The sequence below is a fragment of the Schistocerca cancellata genome, chromosome 3 (assembly GCF_023864275.1).
Source record: "Schistocerca cancellata isolate TAMUIC-IGC-003103 chromosome 3, iqSchCanc2.1, whole genome shotgun sequence".
NCBI classification, from domain to species: domain Eukaryota; kingdom Metazoa; phylum Arthropoda; class Insecta; order Orthoptera; family Acrididae; genus Schistocerca; species Schistocerca cancellata.
The window spans coordinates 465046831-465061245 of NC_064628.1; positions in this window are offsets into that span (position 1 = coordinate 465046831).

Sequence of the window (14415 nt, forward strand, 5' to 3'; positions counted from 1 at the left end):
AGAGAAGATGCTTGTGCAAGGTAAGAGTCCAGGTCGACCTCGCACTTCTGATTACCTGGTGGAAAGAATTCAGCAAACGTTTGAGTAGAGTCCATGAAAGTCCACTCATCATGCAAGCAGAAGAGAACTGGCAATGCTCATACAACCATCTGGTAAGGGTTAATTGTGTCACTTGATCTATAAACCATACAGACTACAATTAGAGCAAGCTCTTTGGGTTGGTGATAAAAGCAATGCTCTGCTAGAGGCTGTGGAAGACGATACATTTTTACCATGGTTAGTTTTCGGTGATGGAACAACATTTCACATTAAAAGTAAAGTAAACTGACATAATGTGTACATATGGGCACTCCAGAACCCACATGATATTACTGAGCAAAAAAAGTGACTCACATAAAGTAAATATTTTCTATGCCATTTCCTGTGGAAAAGTGTATGGTCCCTTCTTTTTTGAGGAAAACACATTGACTAGTGTGAGCTATCTTCAGATGCTGCAGAATGGGCTTTTTCAACAACTTTAGGATGACTCAGATGACTTCATTTTCAAACAGGATAGAGCTCCACCACATAGACCCAACAACTTACATCAGTTTCTTGGTGATAATCTTCCTCAATGCTGGATAGAGTGCATGGGACCATGAGATGCTGCCATGCTTTCTTGGCCTCCAGAATCACATGATATGATCCTATTTGTTTTTTCTTGTTGGGATACATCAAGGGAGGTGTGTTCATCTCTCCTTTGTCTTGTGACATAAAAGAAGTGTAGAACAGGATAACAGCCACCGCAACTTTGTAAAAGTGATACATTATGTAAAGTATATGATGAATTTAGCTAATGTATAAATGTTGTTTGTGCTGCTTCTGGAGGACACACAGAGTATTTGTAGTAGCACAGTTGAAACTTCAAGATTTTGTGAGTATTATAGAATTCATACCATGTTTGTAGTATGTTTTTATTAATAAACATGGAGTTGTGAAATCATGTCATTGCTTTTGAAGCATCTTGTGGATTGTCTATGGATTCCCGGAGGAGGATGGGAGGGAGGGGGAGTGTCAGTGGTGGCAGTTACTATGCTGTTATCAGTTTGGGGTTTCTATTTTTTGAAAAATTAGATGACGACTGGGCTCATTATTTGATTATGAAATATCTGACTGACATTGTGTACCTGAATTTAGTACACAATAAAAAAATTAGGAAACTATTTGACAGTTTGCTACAGTGACTGAACAAGTGTAATCAGGTAAGTAAAAATCTAGTTGTATGGCTAATTATTAGTCATTTTTAAACTGTGCAAATTTTTCATTTTACTGGAATACAGTACACTCAGAACCATTAATTTTTTTTGGTTAGGAAAAACGAGTGTGCCACATAATTCAATATAGTTGTCAAATGTCTTTGAAAACCAACAGCATCATCCAGATGGCAAAGACTTATTTTCCATGTAAGGTATCAAAGGATGTGTTCCACTGTATGTTCAAAGATTGCTGGAGTGTTATGCAGGCCAAACAGTGTAGCCTGGATCTCATACAGACCATCAGATGCTGTGAAATCAGTGTTTGCCTGGTTACCTTCATCAAAACCAGACTGCACATTCATAGTGGAGAAATACTTCACTCTCTTCAGACACTATAAGCTGTCATCAATATGTGGCAGTGGTTACTTTATTCAAGCATCATTTTCTATCTTCTCTGCAAAGAAAGACCACAGTGGAGGATGCAGGACACTCTGACAGCAGACTGATGTCATCCCACTGCATCATCTCCATTTCTTGTAGAATAACCCATCATTTAGCTGAAGACATGAATATTATATTTTACACTATGTAATCTGGTCTGCCCTATCTCCACTCCAGAACCACATGTCCCAAAAATGACATGGAATGACTAACATTTGATGATGAAGTTACTTGGTCAATACAGGACATATTGGCAGCTGAATAGTAAATTCCTCTGGTGAATACCATAGTTGGTAATGGTAGCAGAACATGATTCTCCATCAGTGAGACTGTGCTGATCATTGACAAGTTTGGCTTTTCCCATGCACTTACCAATAGGGAGTAGTGTGGCTGTTCATGACAATTGTCAACACTTCTGAAGTTTATGATTATTGCTAGAATATACCCTTGCAAACCACTGAGCTCTGCTCCTCAATTCCTCATTGGTTAGTTTGACTTACTGCTAGTTGTCACCAAATGTTTATTTGAATTTTTGCCTGAAAGTTATCCCAGCTTTGAGCTTTTCCTCATTGTTCTCAAACCACTGCTGAGCTGTACCTTCCAAGGAAAAGTAGATGTTCACAAGGACAATCATGTCATCCCACTTGTTACAGTGTATGGTTAAATCCCTTTTGCAGTTTCATTAGATTTTCAGAAAAATCATTTTTTGTGCCCACAGCTGGACAATTTTATGTATTCTTTACTGGTTTCAATACTGGCATCCCTCTTCACAGGAACTACTGCAAGGTACAAAACAGGATAATACAAGTATGTGATTTCCTACAATCTTACAACATGAATGTAGGTGGAAAAACTTTTGAAGAATCAGATACTTATATGATGTACATCAACAGATCAAAAATTGATCTTAACATCAAATAACCAGGACAAGCTCAGTTAAAGCAAGAACTATACAAGAAGTCACTATTTCATAAATATATGATATACAGGTCCTAATGCAGCCCAAAGAAAAAATTGTAATTTTAAAAGAAAAAGACATTACATATTCATCAAAGAACATGTCTATAGTTATGTGTTGCTGGTTTACCTACTGTGTTGTTTCTTTGATTACAAATGAAGTACATAAACATTGAAGTTAAGACAAAAGGGTACACTCCCAAAACTGTACACCACCATGTTTGCATACAAAACTAAATAAGCCCTAAACATAGGTATTTTTTACTCTCAAACTGGATAAATCTGAAGTAATCAAATAATCCATAGATATTATTTGTTTACTATGTTACACAGTGCTATTCAGAAATTATGATCATAACAAGTTTTATGTATAATAGCTAGAAAAGTATTAGCAAGCATAATATTCATAAAATTTATGTGCATCATCTGCAGCTGCCACTGGAACACATAAAAAATTATTTCCTTGTAAATTTTATCTTCAATTGATTTTATCCCCCGCCCCCCTCCAATTTCCATCCCTCCTCTTCTGTACCTCATCATTATCACTTTGCAACTTGGTAACTCAACAAGTTATATACTAAATAACTTATACTGTCCATACAATATTTGTAACTGCTCACAAACCTGTACCTTGGGTAATCCATGACACTATTACTAGGTGTGGCTCTTATTTCACAACAGCTAATACAAAAATCAAGTAAGGGATAGTCTAGGAGATACTATTGCTGTTGGAGCCCTCTTTCATGTATGTACTTCACAATTTGCTATGATGGAGCTCAGAATATTTACACATTATAGAACTAGGTTAACTTTCATGTATGTACTTCATAATTTTCTATGATGGAGCTCAGAATATTTACACATTATAGAACTAGGTTAAAGTAAATCATGTGCTGCAATGTCAGTTACGAACATTACTATAAAAGCTAAATTTCATTACATTACTGACAACTTTGTTAACTTCAAAAAGTGACATACAAGAAATAACCTTTTACATAAACTTTACAATTGTTACTCATAAATAAAAATTGCCTGTTTAATTCTTTCATTAATTTTTCCATGTGCTTGTGTTGTGCAGCCAAGTACAGTTAAAATTTTTAATTAAAATGCCCACATTAATACCTGTTATTCATCATTAAAAGAAATAAAATGCAAAAATAATCTTGATTATTCAAAAAGTTATATACTTAGAAATGTCTTTAGCTTATTCATATGGTCCGTACAGTACATGTACCAGCTCCCTAAACCTAGATCTTGGGCAGCCTGTAATCCTATTACTCGGTGGGTGTTACAAAAAATAAAAAATATTGACCTGAAGTGACAGTCATCAGATGTATATAAGACAAGACTTTCCAATTATATTTCCAAACAAAGAGGAAATACATTTGCTTTAACAGATTATAAAGTATAGGGGCATAGGTTTTCTGCACAATACAGTACTATGTTAAAATACATTATGTTTTGCACTACAGTAAAGTGAATTTCAGAACATTACTAACAAGTTGGTTAATTCTGAAAAATGATGTACAAGAAATCAGTGCAATGTTTTACTTAAATTGTACAACTGTCTGTCTTGGATAACATATTGTCCAATATAAATGTGATGACTATGTTAAGTTAGACTAACAATCTCAGAATGCACCAACAGCAATAGTATGCTCCAGACTGTCCTTTGAATTTTTTTTAGCTGTTGTGATGAAAGAGCCACACCTAGTTATAGTGTTATGGATTGCAAATAAAGGGGAGGGGGAGAAAAATATTTTAAGGTAAAATTTAAAATGAAATAATTTTTTTGTGTTCCAGTGGCAATTATGGATGACCTACATGAATTTATGAGTATTACACTTGATAGTACTTTCACTGCTGTTATGCATAAAACTTGTTACAATCACAAGTTTTCCACAATACTGAATAACATAATAAATACTTGATATGTATGGAGTATTTGATTACTGTAGATTCATCCAGTTTGGGAGTGAAAAATACCTGTCTCGTGGCTTATTTAGTTTTGTGTGCGAATGTTGCATACATGTTTGGGTAATGTACCTTTGTCACTACTACTGATAGATGACATCTTAACTTCAGGGTTTCTCTACTTCGTCTGTGATCAAAGAAACAATACAGTAGATATACCAACAACATTTAACTATAACTTGATGTTCATTTTCAACTTTTTGCAGCATAATGAATAGTCCACTAAATTTTGGGCATACAGTCACGCAAATATAGTATTCTTCCACCAATATTTCGGCTGCATTTCATCCAGCTACCCTCACAGTACGTCACAAGACTTATGATAACTTTTTTTTTTCCTTTATCAAATTTCAATGCCCCATCTGGGCAGGCTGGCAGCAGTATAGGTGCTGATCTTCAGCCGAGAGACAGTACATAACAGGGAGACATTTAAAACAACATAAAGGAGAAAATATGCCTAAACAGGCATACAAAAAAGGGGAAACATAATGGAAGATAGCACACTAAACGGGGGGGGGGGGGGGGGGGGGGGGGGGGGGAGACTATAAAAATGGAGGTCAAATCAGAAAAGTGTATACAAAAAGCCACACACTGTGATGATTAAAAGAGCACAAGGCAAAATATGGCCGGAGCATAAAAGTTGTGATGGATGGTGTAGTGCCAGCTGGGGTGACTGAGCGGTTCTAGGCGCTACAGTCTGGAACTGCGCGACTGCTACGGTCGCAGGTTCGAATTCTGCCTCGGGTATGGATGCATGTGATGTCCTTAGGTTAGTTAGTTTTAAGTAGTTCTAAGTTTTAGGGGACTGATGACCTTAGAAGTTAAGTCCCATAGTGCTCTGAGCCGTTTGAACCATTTTTTGTTGGTGTAGCACATAGCCATCACAGATGGCAACACTATGTACAAGTTCAGCACACGATTAAAATCACAGCACTTGACGTTACTATAGAACAGCACCGAATGCAGCACTGACGTAGCACACCGGCGATGAGGAACAAACTGAGAGGACCTGCCAGGGCTACGGAGACGAGGGAGAAGGGAAGGAAAAGGTGGTATGGGCGGTGCTAGATGGGGGGGGCGGGGGGAGAGAAGGGGATATGGGCTGGGGAAGCACCGAAGAGGGCGAGGGAGGGAAGGACGTGAGTGGGGAAACAGCCGAGGAGGGGGTGGAGAGACTCATGGGAGCAAGGAGGAAAAATCACTTTGAGGGAAGGAGAGGAGAGAAAAATGGGGGCCCTGGGGAGAGGGGAATCAGGGCCAGGCTACAGTTGTAAGGAAGGGTAGACGTCATAGCAAAGTTCATCATCCGGGAGGGGGAGGTGCTGGAAATTGCCCTGATGAAGGAGATGGAGGGTGTGGAGGTGGAGAGAGGGAGGGATGCAGTGATAGAGGATAGAAATGGATGAGGGTGGAGAGGAAGGAGGACACCAGGGGTAGAGTGATCAAGCCTGTGGACTATGCAAAGGATGCAGATATGTTGGAGGAAAAGGATGAGGTGGGGGAAGGGGATGAGGTCATACAGGTGTTGTGTGGGGGACGGAAGGCAGGTACGGAAGGTAAGGCAGAGCACGTGGCATTCAAGGATTTGGAGGGCCTTATAAAAACAGGGGCGGGGGCCTGGAGATCCAGGCAATGCTGGCATAACAGAGGATAGGATGGATGAGGGATTTGTATGTGTGCAATACCCATGTCTCATGTCTGGCCGGACAGAAGTTTCAGGAGGCAGAGGTGGAAATGGGCTTTCTGCTGGATGGTCGGGAGATGAGGGGTCCAAGTGAGGTGACGGTCGAGGGTGAGGCCAAGGTATCTAAGGGTGGGGGTGAGCTGGATGGGATGACCAAATACGGTTAGATAGAAATCATGGAGACGGGAGGAGGGGGTGGTGCAGCCTATTATGATTGCCTGGATCTTGAAGGGGCTGATATGGAGGAACCACTGGTTGCACCCAGTGGTGAAATGATCAAGGTGGGGTTGGAGTGTCCATTGGGACCATTGAAGGGTAGGATAGAAGCCAGGAAGGCAGCATCATCAGCATATTGAAGGAGGTGTACAGGTGGGGCTGGCTTGGACATATCGGCAGTGTACAGGAGATATAGGAGAGGGAAGAGGATGGAGCCTTGGGGGATGCCAGCAGTGGGATAAAAGATACGGGAGTTGGTATTGTGGAGGGTGACATAGAAAGGGCGGCGTGAGAGGAAGCAAGCTGCCAGACAGTCAAAATTGATAGGCAGGGTGTAGGTTCAGAGATTAAAGAGGAGAATGGGATGTCATACACGGTTGTAAGCATTTTGGAGGTCGAGGGAAACAAAAATGGTAGAGCAACGGGAGTTAAGTTGGAGGAAGAGAAGGTGGACGAGGTTAAAGAGTTGGCCTTTAGTAGAGAAGGAGGGTCAGAAGCCACAATGAGTAAGGGGGAGGAGGTGGTGTCGATTAAGGTGGTGATTGATACGATGGGAGAGGATGGATTTGAAGACCTTACTGAAGATGGATATGAGGTAGATGGAACAATACGAAGAGGTGATGGAAGGGGGTTTGTTGGGTTTAAGGAATAAGAGGACGTGGGAAGTCTTCTACAGGCTGGGGCAGAAGTCAGTGGAGAGGATGATGATGTAGATATCTGGAAAGACAGTCAGGAAGGAGAAGGGCCATTCTCTGAGGTGGCGGTAGGTGACACAGTCATGACCAGTGGCTGTGTTGCACTTTGAGCAGAGGATACATTGAACATCCTGTACTGTGATTGGAGTGTTTATGTTGGAGGGGGGTAACTGTCGAAAGTACTGGAAACTGGGAGCAACTGGAGAAACCAAGGTATCAGTGTGTTTCATGATGATGAGGAAAAGGGAATAATCAAAGTGGGGCTCCTCAGGGATGGAGAAGACCTCAGAAAGGTGGGAAGTGAAGTGATTAGCCTTACTGAGGTTGTCAGGAAGGGGGCAGTTGTTATGGAGAAGGAGGTAATGGGGTGTGGAATGGGAACCAGTAAGGCAAAGGAAGGCAGACCAGTACTTGGAGGAGTTTATAGGGAGGGTGGCGTTGAGTCATGTACATGTCTGGCACCAGTCCTGGTGTTTCTTTGCTGTAATGAGGTTCTGAATGTGTTGCTTTATTTGCTAGTGGCGTTGGAGTGTATCCTTGTCATGAGTTAGCAGGAAGGAGTGATAGAGGTGGTGAGATTTGTAAAGGAGGAGGACAGTCCGTGGATGGAGAATGGGATGGTGGGGGTGGATTGTTTTAGTAGGAACATGGGCCTCCACAGCATCAGTAATGACTTTCTGAAGGAAGGATGAGGGGGGGATGATGATGTCAGGATGGTGATAGGTAAGAGGATGGCTTTCGGCCTCGGTGACAATGGATTCCTAGTTGGCATCCCAGTTGGTGCGTTGATAGTCATGGACTACCTTGGGAGCGGGTGCAGGGCAGAGAGCCGGGGCGGGTAGTGAGCAGATGTTATGGTGAGAAGGAGAGGGAGGTGGTCACTATCTGTGAGGTCAAGGATGTGCGGCGAGCAGAGGTTATAGTGAGAAGGAGAGGGAGGTGGTCACTACCTGTGGGGTCAAGGATGTTGACAGTGATACGCCCAAAGAGGTTGGCAGAGGCAATGACAACATTGAGGGTGGTGTTGATTTCAAGATGGGTGTGCTGGGGAAGGGGAACAAGGTCATCTTGGATGGTGGGGAGCAATTGATGTGACTGCCAAAGGGTGGCAGGGGAGCAGCTGTGGATGTTGATGTCGGTGGCAATCACATAGGTGGAGAAGGTGTCGTCAATGTGGAAGATGAAGTCATCGGGAATAGGAGCAGTGGTGCAAATATAAATGGTGGCACAGGTGACGGTGAGGGAGGGAGGGGAAGAAGATGCTGAGGATGTGTTCGGTGGGGTCATTGAGGAGGGGTTGTGGCCAGACAGGGATATGCTGAAGTTGGCTGATGGCGATTCCACTCTGTGATCAGGGACCGGGAGCATCAGTTTGGTGGAGGATAGATGGTGGGGCTGGAGAAAGGTTTTATTCAGGAGGAAGGTGTTGTACCAGTGGTGGTAGACTTTGTTCATGAGGAGGTATTGAGGTTGCAGCACTCATGCTGCACCATGACAGGAAGAGAGGGGGGGGGGTGAAGGGAGAGGGGAGAAGAGGCTTAAACTATGGTGTTGAGGCAGGTGAAAGTGAAGTGGGCTTGATTGTGGGAATAAGTGGCGGAGGTGTTGAGGTGAAAGATGGAGCGGGCAGCGAGGGAGATCTGTTGGAGGGTGTGCGGACGTTGGAAAGGGTGAAAGTTTTGGAGGACTATGGTTAAGAAATGATGATGTCTTCAGTCATGAGGGGCAGATGGAGGGAATTGTTGGGGTGGACAGGGATGGGGCAGTAAGCTTGGGTGTGGCAGTAGGGAGTTTAGACTTACACTTGTGGGAGTGGGTGGGATGACGGCCATTGCAGGTGTTACAGGAAGGAGGGGTGGCAAGGTTGGGGCAGTGAGGATAGGTGGAGGGGGGATTTACAGTTAGGGGTCAGGTGATAATCACACATGAGGCAGCACTGGCAGTGGTAGGATGGGGGAGGGGTTTGGATGGTTCAACAGGGTGGCGGCAGTGAAAAATCAGGGCACTGGGTGAGGAGGTGGTTAATGGAGGGGGAGGACTCCGAAAAGACCCGCATGAGGTAAGTGGGAGTGGAGGCATTGTGGATACGGCAGGCAGAGTGAATTTCAAGGTCGGGTGAGAGTTTAATTCAGCCAGCATATCGTCCTCCGTGATTACCGGGCTGAGCTTGATGATCACGGCTGTGTAGCTTGGGAGGCGTAGGGGAGGTTGGGGCTGGCAAGGAGAGAGGAGAGGAAGGGTGTCAGGGATGTGTAGGGGACAAACATGATGTGTAGGAGTTTACGGAGGAGGTCCGTATGAAATGAGGGGGAGGGGGACTTGATGAGGACTGAGTCGACACAGGGAATCAGCTGGGAGATGGGAGACCCCCAGAGATACTTTAATATGTGCATGGTGAGGATACAGGTGTCGGGGAATTTGGGGTCCTGGGTTGACAGGACAAAGGTGTGGAGGGTGGGGGCTGGGGTATGGGTGACAGGAGGAGGGGTGGTATCCCTGGAGGTGGTGGGAGGGGGAAGGGGCAGTGACTTTTTGTTGGAAGTGGTGGGAGCAGAGTCAGCAAAGACCCGCTTCTGGGGCTTTTGGAGAGGGTAGCCTGAGAGGAGGGGAGAGGGATTGGGAGGAGTAGGAAGTGATGGGCGGAGATCCGGTAGTCATGGTGGAGGTGCTGGGAGGTGTGGTCAGTTCTTTGGTGGCAGTTGTGGCCTGGCGTGACATGATGCAGGTTGGGGAGGCAGATGATGAAGTGACAGAGGGAGAAGGGGGGGGGGGGGAAGGTGACCACCTGAGGGGTTGCAGCAGAGGTGGCAGTGGAGTCATATATGAGGGCAGGGACAGAATTGGGAGCTGTTGCAGGTGTGGAGGGAGGGGGAAGGGTATATATATGGGGGTAAACAGCAGGGAAGGAGATGGGAGAGTGGGTGAGTGGGGGGCAGGGGAGGTGAGGTGTAAGGGGAGAGGCCAGGGGCAGCACTCCAGGAAGTGACAGAGGAAGTGGGGGAGGTGTAGATGACAGTGGAGGTGTCGAAGGCTCATGATGGACGGACGGTGATGGATAGACAGACAGCGATGGATGGCAGCAGATGGACAGACGGTGACGGACGGACAGCAGGCAATGGCAAGTACCGGGCGGTGGGGGGCGAGCACTGGGTGGCGGTGGCGGCAGTGAGCTCCTGGTGGCGGCTGACAGACAGACAGACAGACAGACAGATGGGCGGACGGACAACAACAGTGACAGGCAGCGGTGGTGGGGGCCAGGCAGCAGCTGTCGGAAGGGCGACAACGGCAGCAGTTGGTGGGCGGTGGCTGCAGTGAGCGCTGGGCAGTGGCAATGGCAGACGGACGACAGTGGGCTACAGGCAGGCAAGCAGATGAACAGACAAACAAGCTGATGGCAATGGCAGGGGGGGGGGGGGGCTCATCCACAGTGTTAGACTGCACCCTGAGTGTAGTCCAGGCATTGTAATCCTTTGATTTAGAAGTGAGGCGATCCAGTCCTTGAGATTGTGTTGACGACAACATGCCAAGCGTGGTCTTATGTGTTTCACCATGGCGCTATGTTCCTGCGAGTTACAGATGATGGCCACCAGCAAAGAGATACGCTTACACACGCACCGCCTGTGGCGAAGGCATATAGACACTCAATTTGCTTATCAATGTACTTTCGGTGGTGATGACACCATGATGACTTCTCTGCTGTTTAAATATCCCAAGAGACAGATTCCATGCTTTGTCCAATTTAAATCATTATCTCTATTTATTAAATTATTAGCTAAGCTGATCTCTATAGCTTCCTTGAAGACACAATCCAAAAAGGAAGAGGTGGATGTTAGAATCTTTACATCATTGTAGCTAATGGAAAGCCCTGTATCAATATAATGTTCAGCCACAGCTGACTTGTCTGGCTGTGGTAAGCGTGTGTATCTTCGATGTTCCACACATCTCTCATGAATGATGTGTGTTGTTTGACCTATGTATGACGTCTCACAATTTCTGCAAGGAATCTGATACACACCCAAGTTAGAAAGCAATGAATCGTCCTTTACAGTGCCGAGTAAAGCTGCAATCTTCGTGGGATGTTGGAAGATCACCTGAACACAGTGTTCTTAGAGAATGCGGTCTATGTTCGAGGAAAGAGCATCCACATAGGGCAAAAACGCACTTGATTTGATGGAATTGCTGTCTTCAATTCCCCCCCCCCCCCCCCCCTCCATACCAGCATTCTAGGTTTTACATTGAATGCTGTACAAATTTGTTGCGGAGAAAATACATTCATTTAAAAATGCTCTTGAGGTATGTGAGCTCTTCTTGCAAATTATCTTTATTGGATATACAATATGCCCTGTGCATTGAGGTCTTAAGAACACGTATGGTCTGTGAAGGGTGATGGCAGCTAGTGGCATGTAGATACAGATTTGTATGTGTAAGTGTATGATATGTGGCATGTCCTAACGTGCCATTAACTCTATGGTGAATGATGACATTCAGAAAGGGGTAGCAGCCATCTTTTTCTATTTCCCTAGTAAATATGATACTAGCATGGATAGAATTCAAATGCTCAAGAAAACTGTAATTCATCCATCCTGTGCAGCCATGCTACAAATGTGTCATCCATGTACCTCCAGAAGACAGTTGGTTTAGTAGTAGTAGTAGTAGTAGTAGTAGTATAGTAGTAGTAGCTTTATTCATCTGTAGCTCTCTTTTTACAGGGATATAGGACATGTCAAAGTACTTAAAAGTTTAGACCAATTTAAAATGAGCTAATTCCTATACACATACATTTACAGATTTCTAGTTAGAGGCAATCATTAGATTTACTCCTGGTATACAATACTTTTGTTACAAATAACATTAAATAATGTAATACCACACAGTTCACTCATATCTCACTATCAGTCATTGCACACACTATATACACATTGTTTCATAACACTTCACTTACTGCACACACAAACACACACACACACACACACACACACACACACACACACACACACTGGTGATCTATGGGCCATTTTCTGTACCACAACTTCCGATTTGCTATTCTGAAAAACTGAGTCAGCATCCCTCTATGAGGAGTCAGAAGTTGAGCTCAGAAAGAGGAAGAGGTGTTAGTATTGTGCAATTTATAGCTTCGGTGTAAGCTTTTCTAGAAAAGGAAAAGAGAAGGAAAAACAGTGTGAAGGTGTTATGTGTAATGTTGGATGTTTCATAATCATTATTATTATTTATTTGTATAACATTTCTTTTTACCAAACCCCTACTCTGTTTCATCTAAGTAATCTTTCAATGTATAAAATGTATTGCATGACAGGAACTTTTTAGCTGTGCTTTTAAATAAGTCTATTTTCGCAATTTCTTTTACCTGTTTTGGTAATTTATTGTACAGTTTTATTCCTTGGTAGAAAATTCTGTTTTGAGTTTTATGTTTATTTTTTCTTGGCAAATGTAAGTTGAGTCTAGCTCGTGTTCCTTGGTCATGGACAGAACTATTTGTGCAGTAATTATCAATATTATTTTTGATGTGTACAACTGACTGGTAAATGTATTCACACAGAGCAGTTAAAATCCCCAGTGTTTTGAACAGATCTTTACAATGAGCTTGACTACCATTTTTGGTGATGATTCTTATGGCTCTTTACTGGAGTTTGAAAACTGTGTTCATATTTTGTGCATTTGTTCCCCAAATAAGAATGCCATAGCTAAGAATTGAGTGTACAAATGAATAGTTTGTAACTAAAAGACACTGCATGTTACACACTGATGACAGAATTGTAAGGGCATAACATGCTGATTACATTCTATTTGCACGTACCTTTTTGTGTTCACACCGCTTCAACTGAGAATCAATATTCATTCCTAGAGTCCAGTGCCTTGTCCTCGATGTCTTCCATGAAGAAATTAGCTACCAAAGGTGAGAGGGGATTTCCCATAGCAACTCCATCAATCTGCTCATAAAATTTACCATTAAACTGAAAAATGTGATGACGAAAGTACATGTCCAAATAAGGCCATGATGTTCTTATCAAAATGTTGGCAGATAAGAGGTAAAGAGTCCTTTAGATGTACCTTGGTATATAATGATACCATGTCAAAACTAATGAGCACAGCCATACTATTTAGTCTGACATTGTTGAATCTCAGAATAAAATCCATAGAATTACAAATGTGGTGACTACATTTTCCTACCAATGGTTTTCATAAGGAAACAAAACATTTAACAGAAAGATAGTGCTCGTTATAGGTCTCATAGAGAGATACTCTAGGCACTCATCCTTACCCATCTTGTGAACTTTAAGAAACCCATAAAATCTTGGTGGTACTGCAACTTGCACTTTTAAACTCCTTATGACTTCCTTTGGTAGTGATGAAGCATTCAGCAAGCCAGCAGTCCTTATTGTCATCTTGTTGATAGGATCTATGCACCAGAACTAAGTAAACCAAATATCTTTTCCTTATAGATCTGCTGAGGCAAAAGGACAGTAGCATTACCTTTTTCAGCATGCAGGACAACTGTGTCAGTGTCCTCGTGCAGCTTTAGTACTGCAGATCTCTCTTCCTTGGAAACATTACTTCTTTGTGGACAATGTTTCATAGTTACTCGTCAACTTTCACATCTGATTTCTTCAGCTGAATCCTCTGATAGTGGCTGGACAGCTTCTTCAATGGCATTGATGAAAGATGATATTGGCAAAGTCTTTGGATTAGGGGAAAAATTTAGCCCTTTACTTATGACAGATAACACACCTTAATCCAGACCCTTACCCGTCAAATTTATGACAGGACTTGGGATAACAGAGTCAACTTGAGAAGTCTGGTCTAATTGGCTATATTTGGCAATATGTCATTTTGTAGCCAATACATGAATCCAGTCAGACTTAGTCCATGTTGTGCCATCAATCCAATCCCTCCCATGAGTCAGGAGATAACTATCTCCAAATGCAGATGATACATGTATTCAGAAAAATGTCCAACTTCTGATGAGTAGAACGAATTATTTCTCTGACAACAGCAGAACCTATGTAAAATTCTATCCACAAAGTGAACCAACCTTGCAAATTTTGAAACAACTCCATGGGACTGGCACTTCAGTAAGAAACTGAAGGGGCTCAGTAGTCTTGCTCTCTGGTGTTGTAATTAGTTCAAATTATGGACCCATGAAACCATCTCCTCCCTAAAGAGGTGGTTGATGTGCATCATCAACTTCTCGTGG